Below are 14,038 nucleotides of genomic sequence, written 5' to 3'. Positions count from 1 at the left end.
GAGGAGAAGGAGACAACAGAGGATGAGATGGTTGGATGGCATCACTGACTCAATGGACATGAGTTTGAGTAAACTCCAGGAGTTGGTGATGGACAGGGAGGCCTGGCGTGCTGCAGTCCATGGGGTCACAGAGTCAGACTCGACTGAGTGACTGAACTGAACTGATCAACATTTCATATAAATGTGACTATAAAATATGTATTTTTAAGAATGTATAATGAGAGAATTGGATATCTCTCAGATTTGGTTTATGTAATTACAAGAAGTAAGAAATTGCTTTTGTAAACCTTTGAAAAATGATTGTCTATGTGTATTACTGATTTTCAAGTGATGCAAATGGTTACAGTGATCTGAATGCAGTTCAGTTCAGTTCAGTTCAATCGCTCAGTCATGTCCAACTCTTTGCAACCCCATGAATCGCAGCATGCCAGGCCTCCCTGTTCATCACCAACTCATGGAGTTCACTCAAACTCATGTCCATTTAGTTGGTGATGTCATCCAGCCATCTCATCTTCTGTCATCCCCTTCTCCTCCTGCCCCCAATCCCTCCCAGCATCAGGGTCTTTTCCAATGAGTCAACTCTTCGCATGAGGTGGCCAAAGTATTGGAGTTTCAGCTTCAGCATCAGTCCTTCCAGTGAACACCCAGGACTGATCTCCTTTAGAATGGATTGGTTGGATCTCCTTGCAGTCCAAGGGACTCTCAAGAGTCTTCTCCAACACCACAGTTCAAAAGCATCAATTTTTTGGCGCTTAGCTTTCTTCACAGTCCAACTCTCACATCCATACATGACCACTGGAAAAACCATAGCCTTGACTAGATGGACCTTTGTTAGCAAAGTAATGTCTCTGCTTTTGAATATGCTATCTAGGTTGGTCATAACTTTCCTTCCAAGGAGTAGGTGTCTTTTAATTTCATGGCTGCAATCACCATGACTGCAGTGATTTTGGAGCCCAGGAAAATAAAGTCTGACACTGTTTCCACTGTTTCCCCATCTATTTCCCATGAAGTAATGGGACCAGATGTCATGATCTTAGTTTTCTGAGTGTTGAGCCTTAAGCCAACTTTTTCACTCTACTCTTTCATTTTCATCAAGAGAGTTTTTAGATCTGAATGCAAGGCCATTCTAAAGAATGCTGAGCACAGATCTACCACTGGCTAGGAGGAAGGCAGAGTCTGAAGTGTATGTGAGATACTACCAATGAAACATTTTTTAAACAGCTTTATTGAGATATAATTGGTATAACAAAAAACTGAAACATTTTTACTACTCAGAGAAATTATTTTTTTAAGTGGTTAAGTTTTAATAAGCCTATAGTCCTGGTATCAACAAGAAATGAACATTGTGGTTTTAGAAATCTTTTTGGCTTAAGGAAGTCTTTGTCTTTTTTGTTAAGGGCAGTTGTTGGCAGATCAGAGCAGCTACTTACTCTAAAGGGTTTTAATCTGTCAGGTTTTTTTTTCCTTTTTAAGACATTACCTATCACTCCAACACAGAATGGTTGTTGTTCCAGTGTTGTCATTATAATATCAGCAAATATCTTTATGTAGACTAGACATAGAGGTATGCTTGTCTTTCGGTTTTTTAATTTTTTTACTCTAAAGGGCTATTAATTTAGTCTGCAAATTTTCCTTTTCCTAAGTCAAAATATCTTCAAAATACTCCATAAATTGTTGGAATTCAGAGATAGCCTGCCAGCCTGTTTTCTGACTAAATCTGCCACTTCAGATTTAAGACCATCAAAAAAGAAAGTATATAAGGCAGTTGTGCAGCCTTATCCTGTATTTATATCAATCTGTAGTCAAATTTTGACCTTTACACCTTATATCAGTTTGATCATCAATTTTTTTTACTTTTTAAACCAAGTTGTTGTTTTTTTTTTCTGGGTCTCACAAGGAGATGAACCAATGGATTGATATCAGAGGGTCGCACAGTCCTAAATTCTTCAGTGGACTTTTGTCTTTGCTTAGAAGGGTGTGTGTGTGGGTGTGGATGTCTGTGTGTGTGTGTGTGTAGCTCAGTCACATCCAACTCTTTGCGAACCCATGGACTGTAGCCTGCCAGGGTCCTCTTACAAGCAAGCCCGTATTTAGATTATGCAAATCTGATCCTGACCAAGAGTTGAAGCTATACAAGAAGGGAGATTGGCCATCATCTTCACCTATGTTGATGCAGAATCACTGCCTACGTACTAGGAGCTGAAAAAATGACTTGCTTACCTGTCCTGTCACTGAGACGCCGAGGAGGGAGATGCCAGAGGATCCCCAGCAGCGTCCTGATGAAGGTGGTCCAGGTGGAGCAGCAGAGGACCTGAGCCTGATCCAAATCCAAACCGCAGCACTGAAGACAATGGAAGAAAATTAATCAGAGCAGCTGTTAGCATAAGCCTTGCCATTTCCTTCTCCAATGCATGAAAGTGAAAAGTGAAAGGGAAGTCGCTCAGTCATGCCCAACTCTTCGCGACCCCATGGACTGCAGCCTACCAGGCTCCTCTGTCCATGGGATTTGCCAGGCAAGAGTACTGGAGTGGGGTGCCATTGCCTTCTCCATAGCATAAGCCAGTAGTTCTCAATTCAGGGCAGGGGTGGGTCAGTGAGCAATGACACGGGGTACACATGCCAATGTCTGAAGACATTTTTGGTGACCCACCTTGGAAGGTTGGGAAGTGGCTGTGCTGCTGGCTTCTGGGAGGTAGAAGCCAGAGATGTCACTCAGCATCTTATAATGCATCCTATACAGACTCCCACAACTAAGAATTATCCAGTCTAGAATGTCAATAGTGTAGAAACTGAGAAATCCTGATATCAGCCTTTGTGCTAAAAATGCAAGCCATCAGAAGGTTCTGAAAGGAGGGATACCTGTTTTGGAGAAAGAGACCAAAATTTTTAGCAGAAACTGTCAAAGTTAAAGTTAACTTGAAAACTCACTGGTCAAAAATGGTCCTCTGAATAGGGAAGAATTATTCTTATAGGTTATGGGTGTTGGTTGTATGATTCATATTTTTACAAAAAGAGATGGAGAAGAGTAAGAGCTAAGGTCACGAGCAAGAGAGGACTGAGAGGGACAGCCATGAGGGTCAAGGACAATTGAGGGCCAGAGTAAAAGGCTGTCTCACAAAAACAAAATGAAACATGTGGGAGATCCATGGGAGTAGAAACATGTCATCAAACGCAGGATTCTGCCTAGTGGTGGAATTTTGTCCCTTTAGAATAAATAAGAATATGAAGCATGGTAACGATAAGTTAGTTTACTGTTCAAAGAACTATTGGGCTTTCTTCACAGCTCAGTTGGTAAAGAATCCACTGACGATGCAGGAGACTCTGGTTTGATTCCTGGGACGGGAAAATCTGCTGGAGAAGGGATAGGCTACCCACTTCAATATTCTTGGGCTTCTCTTGTGGCTCAGCTGGTAAAGAATTCACCTGCAATGCTGGAGACCTGGGTTCAATCCCTGGACTGGGAAGATCCTCTGGAGAAGGGAAAGGCAACCCACTCCAGTATTCTGGCCTGGAGAATTCCATGGACTGCATAGTCCATGGGGTTGAATAACTATGTAATACAGGATACAACCTGCAGTACTAGTCTGATCACGGCAATAGTATTTAGATAGAAAATATTAAGCCCATTCTGTTTCTCCCATAGAGCCATATCAAAGATTGTTACAGCTTCTTACCAGGCTGATTCTTATCGAATCTTAAGTGGGCAGACTTCTTATCTCTGGTGGAATATCTCCTAAAACAAACATGGTTAAAAGAAGTTAAGGGAAAATGATGTGGAATACAGACAGTCTGGAGTTGTTTGACCAGGTCGAATGAAATCTGTAAAGATTGCAGGCTTTTATTCAGCTAAACAGAGGCAAGTTTCTTTGAAAAATGTTTTTAAGTACAAACATCAATTCCTCATTAAATCTACATGTTTCCAAATGGTCCTTCACTACCTATTTTTCTAAGAGTTAAACAAAAATATTTGAAGGAAATTTAACAGGTTTCAATAGGTGAAAAAGACTTCGTATCATAACCAGGCAGAGAAAATGACATTTTCATGAGTGGAGGCCTGCCATGGAAATACTTTTAACAAAGCATTTCCCACAAAGCACCCTGGTCAAAGACTGAGGAACAGAGATATGCATATGAGAGAGCACAATGCTTGGTAATAAACAGGCCTGTTTCTTTTTAATGTGTAATCTTTTAGCTTTCTGCCTGGATGATGTTATATAAGGCCATCATAATCAACAAATTTCACTGCTGCTGAGGAAAAGAGGAAGTCTAAACACATCAGCAATTTCTTAAGAAAGTACAAATGCCAAACAAATCAGGAATTCATTAACTAGATGCTGCTGACATTTCCCAGTGGCTTTTGGAGAACTGAACCATTCATTCTTCAATCTTTACCCAGGAGCGGTTGGCTCCCTGATAGTACCTATGAAGTGTGATTTTGTTTAGACTCAATAAATAAATAAATAAACATGATCTGATGTGCACTCCTAACTTCAGGTTTTAGTATTTTATTGGACATGACCCAAGGTGACTTGACAGACTTTCCATATCTTATTCCGAATTCATGCTTATAGTTCATATCTGACCAGAGACTAAAGCTTCAGCATCATTTATAGCTTGTTCTATTGGAGAGCAAATATAGTACAACTTCTTTCTAAACCTCTTTTACATTTTTCTGTAGATTATATTGGTTGTCCTTTTTAAAATATTAATTTCATAACTTCATCCTTTATAATATGTGATTCGCTGGAGGCAAAATCTATTTCTAGTCTGTAGAAACAGCGAGGCTAAATATAGATGGTAATTTCTTTCTCTTTACCACAGAAGTAGAAACCCACTGGTCAGAGTAAAAGGTATCCTAAAAGGAAGACAATAAGGACATAAAATAGCTAGGCACATGGCTTCAGCGGGTATAGGACAGGCAGAAACAGTCTATGTGAATAAATGTTGAATAATTAAATAAAACAAACTGTCACCATCATGTTAAGTAACAAATAATTCCTAGCTCAAGCTCCTTCCCCAATTCCTTCTTCATACTTATCCTTCCACAAAATGTGAAACTATTAATCTTAGTTGCATTAAGTGAAGAAATAGGTATTTCCAACATTCTATGATGATGTCAATATTATGTTAATATTTCAAACAGCTTCTTACTCTAAATCATATTGGTATCACTTTGGGCATTTTGACATGACATTGGCCCCAAAGTGTTACATGTTGATAGAATTATATTTGTTTCCAAAACATTAAATAGACTTTAGTTGATTTTTTTCTGAGTTAAAAACATTTTTAATTTTGGTATTGATTAAATATAGTTACTGCTTTGAGTATTATTATATTTCACTATCATTTTAGATCATTTTTCAAAGTTTGGTTTATTGTATTTTGTCATGCAGTAAGAAATAGGAGTAAAGAAGAATATATTATTGTCTTATAAATGTAGCAATTTGCCTAATCGAACTCTTTTAAGTTTCATATTTTTCAGTCTTTCCTAGTGAATTCTAAAATATTTACCTTATTTTCTGTTAGAAGTAAAAAGTCATATTCTATTCAGCTGATGACTCACTCACAATGAAAATGAAGATCCATAAGCCTTAGTGGACTCTAAAATTTTACTGTCTGGATAAGCTCACAGATGAGATCTTGAGTATCATGCTTCTGTGGATTAATGTTCCTCTATGCATACAGTCTACTTAGGCAGAGAGTTAAACAGTTCATTTGAAATTTTACATAATTAATATATCAAATTCTAAGAACCTCTAGTTATCTAATATATTCTGTAAATCCAAGAAGTGCTCAAATATATTGGCAAAAATTTAATAGATTGTAGTAGATAATTTTTATAAATAGTGGTGGACCTCTTACATATACAACTAGAATTATCATCTATTAGTATCATATTCTTCTACTCAGAAATATATTTTTAATAATTTTGTTTATTTACTTTTGGCTGTGCTGGATCTTCATTGCTATTTTGTTTATTTACTTTTGGCTGTGCTGGATCTTCATTGCTATGTGGGCTTTTCTGTCGTTTCAGCGAGCAGGCGTTACTCTATTTGTGGTGTGTGCGCTTCTCACCGCAGTGGCTTCTCTTGTTGTAAACCATGGGCTCTAGGATGCACTGGCTTCAGGAGCTGCAGCCGTTGGGCTCAGTAGTTGCAGCTCCTGGGCTCTAGAACACAGGCTCCATAGTTGTGGAGCACGGGCTTCGTTGCTCTGCGGCACGTGGGACCCTCCCGTGGCAGGGACCTAACCTGTGTCTCCTGCACTGGCAGGTGGATTCTTCACCACTGAGCCACCAGGGAAGCCCTCTACTTGGAAATTTTAACCATACATTTTAACTATGTTCGTACACCGAAACAGTATGTATTTATAAATCTTCTGAAGGTTTCAAAACTGCTGGTCCTTGCGCCCAAGTTTTATCAGTTCTTTTTCAATTACTTGAATTTTGCCTTCTGGTACTTTCCTCAAAGCTGTTTATTTGGACAGTATTTCCTAAGCACTTGCATATTCAAAACTGTTTTGCCATAGCCTTTATACTTGAAATAATCTTGATTGAAAATAAAATCATGGGCTTTGAACATTGTTTCCTTGGATAAATGTAAGGTTTTTTTTAAGACAATCTTTATTAAAGTCCAATAATTCTACCAGTGTGCCTGTGTGGAATATTCTGGGACAGTCTTTATCTGCTAAAAGTTTCCCCCTTCAGTTTGAAATTTTAAGTGATTTTGTTTACTTCAAGCAAGTATTTAGTTACAGTCTTAAGTAGTATTGTCTCATTGTTTTAGTTTTTTTTTCTGGGACTCCAATTATGCATTTTTGGGGTTGCTTTTGTGTGATTTATATCTATCATTTTCTCCTAGTATTATTTTAAATTCTACTTGACTTCATTCACTTGCCTTTTTGCATTTCTGTCTTCCTTAATGTGCTTCTGTGCTCTTAATAATCAGTGTATTTTTCAGTTTATTGGATGCCAATAAACTTCACAATTAAAAGACATAATCAGTATGCAGATGATTCCAAATTATTTATCTCCGGCCTTAACTGCCCTCAATCTCCTAACTTGTATATCCATTTGTCTGCTTGATTTCTTTACTTGATATATAATTGACCTGTCACACTTAGTCAAATCCTAGAATTTTCTCCAGAAAACTCTTCCCTTGCAGTCTCTCCTAGATCAATGCATGAGGTCAGATCCACGCAATTGCTCAGGTCAACAATTTTTTCTTTTTCTTCATCCCTTACATCCAGTCTATCAGCATGTTCTGTTGGCTCAAAGATAGCCAACGGGAATTTGCTGTATGGTTCAGGAAACTCAAACAGGGGCTCTCTATCAACCTAACAGGGTGGGATGGGAGGGAGATATGAGGGAGGTTCAAAAGGGAGGGGATACATGTGTACCTATGGCTGATTCATGTTGAGGTTTGACAGAAAAGAGCAAAATTCTGTAAAGCCATTATCCTTCAATTAAAAAATAAATAAATTAAAAAATAATGTATCCACAAAGAGTCCACCTCCTTCATCTACACTATTAGATAGAGCATTATCATCTCTCATCTGGGTAACCCCAAGGACTTCCTGATTTGCAGTTTCATGCTCTTTTACTCCTAGATATATCCAAAGTGGTCTTCTTAAAATATGAATTAGACATAAAATATGTCACAACCCTACTTAAACCTGTGCTTTGGCATCCCATTGCTCTTGGAAAAAAATCAAATTTCTTCTCATGGGGCCTGCAAGGCCCTAAATAATCCAGAAATTTCCCTCTTATCTATTGGACTCCAAATCTATTGGTCTTCCTCCAAGTTTATTCTTACCTTAAAGTCTTTGTATTTCTTATACCCTCTGACTGAAATTCTCTACTAGAAGATTGTCCTAATGCTGGTTATTTTATGTCATCCATGCTTCAGCCAAAATTGTCATATGCTCAATGAGGCTTTCTCTGACCATCCAATGAAAATTTTGATCCCCGCCCTATCCCTTCATAGAACCCTGTTTCATTGTTTTCATGGTGCTTAGTGCTGTTTACCACAAAAAGTATCTTATTTATTTTCTTTCTTCCATTCCTGTCGTATGATTTACATAAGAGTAAGTCCTTGTATGTCTTATTCATCAGTGTCCTCATTACCAAGAAAAGGACTTGACATGTTTATACTAATTAAATAGACATTCAGTAAGTAGTGGTTGATATGGCTGATTGAATGAATGAATAAATCATTCCAAATAAGCATATTGTATTCTTTCCATACAATATGCTTGCATTCACCTAGATTATTTAATTTCACCTAGATTATTTAAGTGCCTTACTGTGTTTTAAAGTAATTATGATAAAAAGCAGAATCTAATTCAATAGCTTTCCTATAAAGATCGTAGGAATCAGGAAAACAATCTAGTTTGTTTAGGATCTTTGTGCTCCCTACTCATCTGTTAAAATAATCCAGATAACTTTTCTTTCATAATAGCAGTCTCATTCAATTTTTCATTGTGCAAGAGACATAGGATCCCAAATAAAAGGAAGCTTTTAAGAAATCTCAAGTGAGACAAAAGAAATGAAGGTTTATTTCCCCTTTTATTCCACAAAGAAAGAGAAGTAATGCATGAATCTCCAGTATCGTCAGCCTTGGCTGCCAAAAGGGCCAAGATGGCTGGGTGGAGTGACGATTACTCTGCAGATGGGTCTGCATTGAGATCTGTGCTCCGACAGAAGGAAATAAAGCTAAAAGAAAAAAAAAAAAAAAGGCAGATTAAGAGAGCATCAAGGTGGCCAAACAGCTTGATTTACTCTCACATCTCAGAAACTTTCATTAAGATTTACATCATGATGCTGACCTAAGTGGCAAACCAATTTTTTCATAGCTGAACAAAAAAGCTAATACTCTCCAGTTGGGTCAGGTAACCTTTTTCTTGCTCACAGCAAGTAATGGAGTTTGCCTCATGTGAGTGAGACTGACCAATGGACATGTATCGCTGCATTCCTACGAAGCAGGTTCCCCATATGATAAATCTGTACTCTGCTTATTAAGATTTTTTTAAAGCCCTTTCTCATTTTATTCATTTTTCTTACTGAGCCTAAGAAAGGCTATAGACATACTTTAAAAAAAAAATGCATAGGCTGACATTAAAATGCCCAGCATGATTTTCAAAAGCACCTGAAATAAAAATGACCTAGTACCTTTAGGAACCAAGTTCCTAAATTAAAAGTAAAAAGCAAAACACACACACAGTATTAAAGGGATTAAAGTGGTCTTAGAAATTAGTTAGAATGAATGTTGTTTTATGCAATTGATTTCAGGAAAAAAAAATGTTTTTTATAAGTGAGAACAATCAGAGAGAAAAACAACAAAAAAGATAAAAAAGTGACTGTCTTAGAAACTTACATTAACAATCCCAGAGCAAGAAAACAGTAATCATAGGGTAAATTAATGAACTACACTAATGCTATTGAAAGAGGTTGGGGCTGCAACTATCTCAGCCAGAGAGAGATCACAGGCTTAGTTCCTCCGCTCTGACCCTGGCCATGTCAAGGAGTTTCCTTTTCCCAACCATGATCAACTGGTTCTCTCTATCTACTGCTAACACTTATAGAATCTCCATGTGAATGTGAAAAAAAAAAAAAATTCTTAGTAAAAAAGGTTTAGAGGAGTGTATTATTTAGCTTGCAATGTTGAAAACAAACATGGTTCATATAAATTACACAAATCAAATAATGAAATCTAAGGTAAAAGAAAATAAAAAATTAAGAGCCATGTCATTAAGATATAATTTGTTGTAAAATAGTCATTTCTCTTGCTTTCATGGTAGCGATATTCTTTGTGGCAGTTTTGATGCTTATTTGCCCCAGTATCTTCATTTTTATAGAAAATGTAACTACACAGAAACATTGTCTTAGACAGTAATGGCTTTAAGTTCTTAATAATTTGTACTTTTGAGATGTAACATTCTCCAATAAGAAATGATATTCAAGTAGTCAAATAGATACTGAAAACTGAAAGTATTTAGAAATCTTGTCTTTTAAATGATTACTGCTGCAGTATTTCAAAAGGAATCATACCTCATTTTAGAAGACAACTGTAGTTTTTAAAATTCCTCAAATGTTCATGTTCCATCAAAACCACGTTCCTTTACTATGTTCATTGTTGTGTTAGATGTAAATTTTTACATAGCTGTATTATATCATTTTTGTGTAATTCTTCAAATTATCTGTGTCATCTAGAACTGTGCTTCTCAAACCTGAATATATGTGTAAGCCACATGGGATCCTGTTAAAATGTAGTTCATCATTTCAGGGCCTGAGATTCTGCATTTCTAACTTCATACGGTGCCAATCTTGTTCATCTGTGGACCACACAGAAAGGCCATAATATTCTTAAAATAAAAAATTAGTGTTTTATCTTTCAACTTGTAGCTTTTAAAAATAAAATATATTAAGCTGCTGAATTTTTTTATTTCATAAACATAGAAAAACACCAAACTACATACAAGTTTTTAAACTGAAGTATAGTTGATTTGCAATGCTGTGTTAGTTTCAGGTATACAGCACAGTGATTCATATGTATATATACATATTCTTCTTGTCCTGCATATAGGTTTCTCAGGAGGAATGTAAGGTGGTCTGATATTCCCATCAAGAATATTCCACAGCTTGTTGTGATCCACACAAGTCAAATGATTTGGTGTAGTCAAGGAAGCAGAGTAGATATTTTTTGAAATTCCCTTGCTTGGATCCAGTGTATATTAGCAATTTGATCTCTGGTTCCTTTGCCTTTTCTAAATCCAGCTTGTACATCTGGAAGTTCTCTGTTCACATACTGCTGTGCCATAGCTTGAAGGATTTTGAGCATAATCTTGCTAGAAATTGTATGGTAATCTGAACATTCTTTGGCATTGCCTTTCTTTGGGATTGGAATGAAAACTGACCTTTTTCAGTCCTGTGGCCACTGCTGAGTTTTCTAAATTTGCTGGCATATTGAATGCGGCACTTTCACAGCATCATCTTTTAGGATTTGAAATAGTTCAGCTGGAATTCCATCACCTCCACTAGCTTTGTTCATAGTGATGCTTCCTAAGACCCACTTGACTTCACATTCCAGGATGTCTGGCTCTAGGTGAGAGAGCCACACCATCCTGATTATCTGGGTCCTTAAGGGCTTTTTTGTATGATTTGTCTGTGCATTCTTGCCACCTCTTCTTAATCTCTTTGGCTTCTGTTAGGTGCTTACAATTTCTGTTATTTATTGTGCCTATCTTTGCATGAAATGTTCCCTTACTATCTCTGATTTTCTTGACGATATCTGTAGTCTTTCCCATTCTATTGTTTTCCTCTATTTCTTTGCATTGTTAATTTAAGCAGGTCTTCTTATCTCTCCTTGCTATTCTCTGGAACTCTGAATTCACTTGGGTTTATCTTTCCCTTTCTCCTTTGCGTTTTGCTTCTCTTCTTTTCTCAGCTATTTGTTAGGCTTCCTCAGACAACCACTTTGCCTTCTTGCATTTGTTTTTCTTGTGAATGATTTTGATCACTGCCTCCTATACAATATTATGGATCTCCATCGATAGTCTTCAGGCACTCTGTCTATCAGATCTAATCTCTTGAACCTATTTGTCACCTCTACTGTATAATCATAAGGGATTTGATTGAAATCATACCTAAATGGCCTAGTGGTTTTTCCCTACTCTCTTCAACTTGAGCCTGAATTTTGCAATAAGGGGCTGATGATAGAAGCCACAGACAGCTCCAGGCCTTGTTTTTGCTGACTATATAGAGCTTCTCCATCTTTGACTGCAAAGATTATAGTCAGTCTGATTTCGATACTGACCATCTGGTGATGTTAATGTGTAGAGTCATCTCTGGGTATAGTTTCCTCTGCTATAGTCCTTGTTGGTTATTTATTTTATATGAAAGTGAAAATGTTAGTTTCTCAGTTGTGTCTGACTCTTTGCAATCCCATAGACTAGCTTGTCAGGTTCCTTGTCCATAGGATTTCCCAGGCAAGAATAATGGAGTGGGTTGCCATTTCCTTCTGCAGGGGATCCTCCCAACCCAGGGATCGAACCCAGGTCTCCCACATTTCAGGTAGATTCTTTAGTGTCTGAGCCACCAGGAAAGCCATCTATTTTATATATAGTAGTGTATTTATATTAATTGCAACCTAATTTATTCCTTTCCCCCTTTCCCCTTTGGTAACCCTAAGTTTGTTTTCTATGTCTGTGATTCTCCTTCTCTTTTGAAAGCAAGTTCATTTGTATGGTTTTTTTTAAAAGATTCCACATATAAGTGATATGATATTTGGCTTTCTGTCTGGCTTACTTCACTTACTGTGATAATCTCTAGGTCTATCCAGGTGGCTGCAAAAACAATTATTCCATTCTTTTTTATGACCAAGTAATATTCTGTTATGTGTGTATCACATCTTCTTTATCCATTCATCTGTTGATGGACACAGGTTGCTTCCATGTCTTAGCTATGGTAAACAGTGCTGCAGCAAACATGGGGTGCATATATATTTTTGAATTATATATATGTTTTCATGTTTTCACTGGATAAATGGCTTGGAGTGGGATTACAGGATCATATGGCAGCTCTATTTTTAATTTTTTAAGGAACCTCCATACTGTTCTCCACAGTGGCTGTTCCAATTTACATTCCTACCCACAGTGTAGAAGAGTTCCTTTTTTACCTACACCCTTTCCAGCATTTATTATTTGCAGACATTTTGATGATGACCATTCTGATCAGAGTGAGGTGACATGTTATTATAGTTTCAATTTACATTTGTCTAATAATTAGCAGTGTTGAAGATTTTTTTCCCATGCCTTTTGGCCATCTGTATGTCTTTGGAGAAATGTCTAGTCTTCCTGGTTTTGGATTGAGGTTTTTTTCTTTTATATTGAGTTGTGTGAGCTGTTTGTATATTTTTGAAATTAATCCCTTGAAGGTCACATCATTTGCAAATATTTTCTCCCATTCTGTAGGTTGTCTTTTCATTTTGTTTATCATTTCCTTTGCTGTGCAAAAGCTTTTGTCACAGACCCAAATGTAAGACTGGATATGATAAAACTAGAGGAAAACATAGAACACTCTTTGACTTAAACTGCAACATCTTGTTAGATGCGTCTCCTAGAGTAATGGAAATAAAAACAAAAATAAACAAATGGGACCTAATTAAGCTGCTATGTTTTAACCAAGTTAATTTCTGTACTGATGAAACTCCCATATTAAAAATAAACAATTTCTATAATATAATTATCTAAGTATTTTTCAATCCTTAATTTATATCTATCTGATACCTACTTTTTGGATTATTAATGATAAATGTATATAGATTACATAGTAATTCATGCCATAATGGAGGTCCTTAAGAATTTTAAATGGGGACTTAACAGTCAACAAATGGCAGATAATATAAATTGAAATACAAAATGTCAAATTGGCCACTACATTTATGCAAAAAAATGTATCTTCTATGTCTGTTTTATTTTAAGATACCAATCTGAATATCAGTGGGAAAAGGAGCAGAAGCTCTTTACCAAAGTGCTGTTACATCAGAAAGTTATTTCAGTTACTGAGTATGCTCCTCCAGAAAAAAATAGAAATATCAATCCTATTAGAAAAAGATACTTTATTTTCATTTGTCATAAAATTATCCTAATATGCTGAATTTGTTAGAATAATACACTCTACTGCCATCTACTGTAGGATTGTCAAACTTACAAATAGTCTACATGTGGAGATACACAAATTTACAAACTTACGTAATATACAAATAGCTTATTGTGGAGACAAAAAAAGTCATAAGATAAGTGCAAATATTTTCCAATTAGTGGAGTCATGTACCAGATATCCAGTGCACCCTCAGGCATGGCTTCTTGTGTGGTATTCAACCTAAACGAACAGCCCTGGGAGCTGGCCTCTGCTCGCTTGATCTGAAAAGCATCTGAAGGCTGGTCTTCAAATGGCCTTGGACCATCAGAAGAGGAACTAATGAGTCCTCATGACGCAGCATCAGGAAGGACCTTTGCAGACCTGGCACAGACAGTATAC

Source organism: Bison bison, unplaced genomic scaffold (genome assembly GCF_000754665.1).
Source record: "Bison bison bison isolate TAMUID 2011002044 unplaced genomic scaffold, Bison_UMD1.0 scf7180017864533, whole genome shotgun sequence".
NCBI classification, from domain to species: domain Eukaryota; kingdom Metazoa; phylum Chordata; class Mammalia; order Artiodactyla; family Bovidae; genus Bison; species Bison bison.
The sequence above is the reverse complement of the archived record's forward strand: the minus strand, read 5'-3'. Positions refer to the sequence as shown.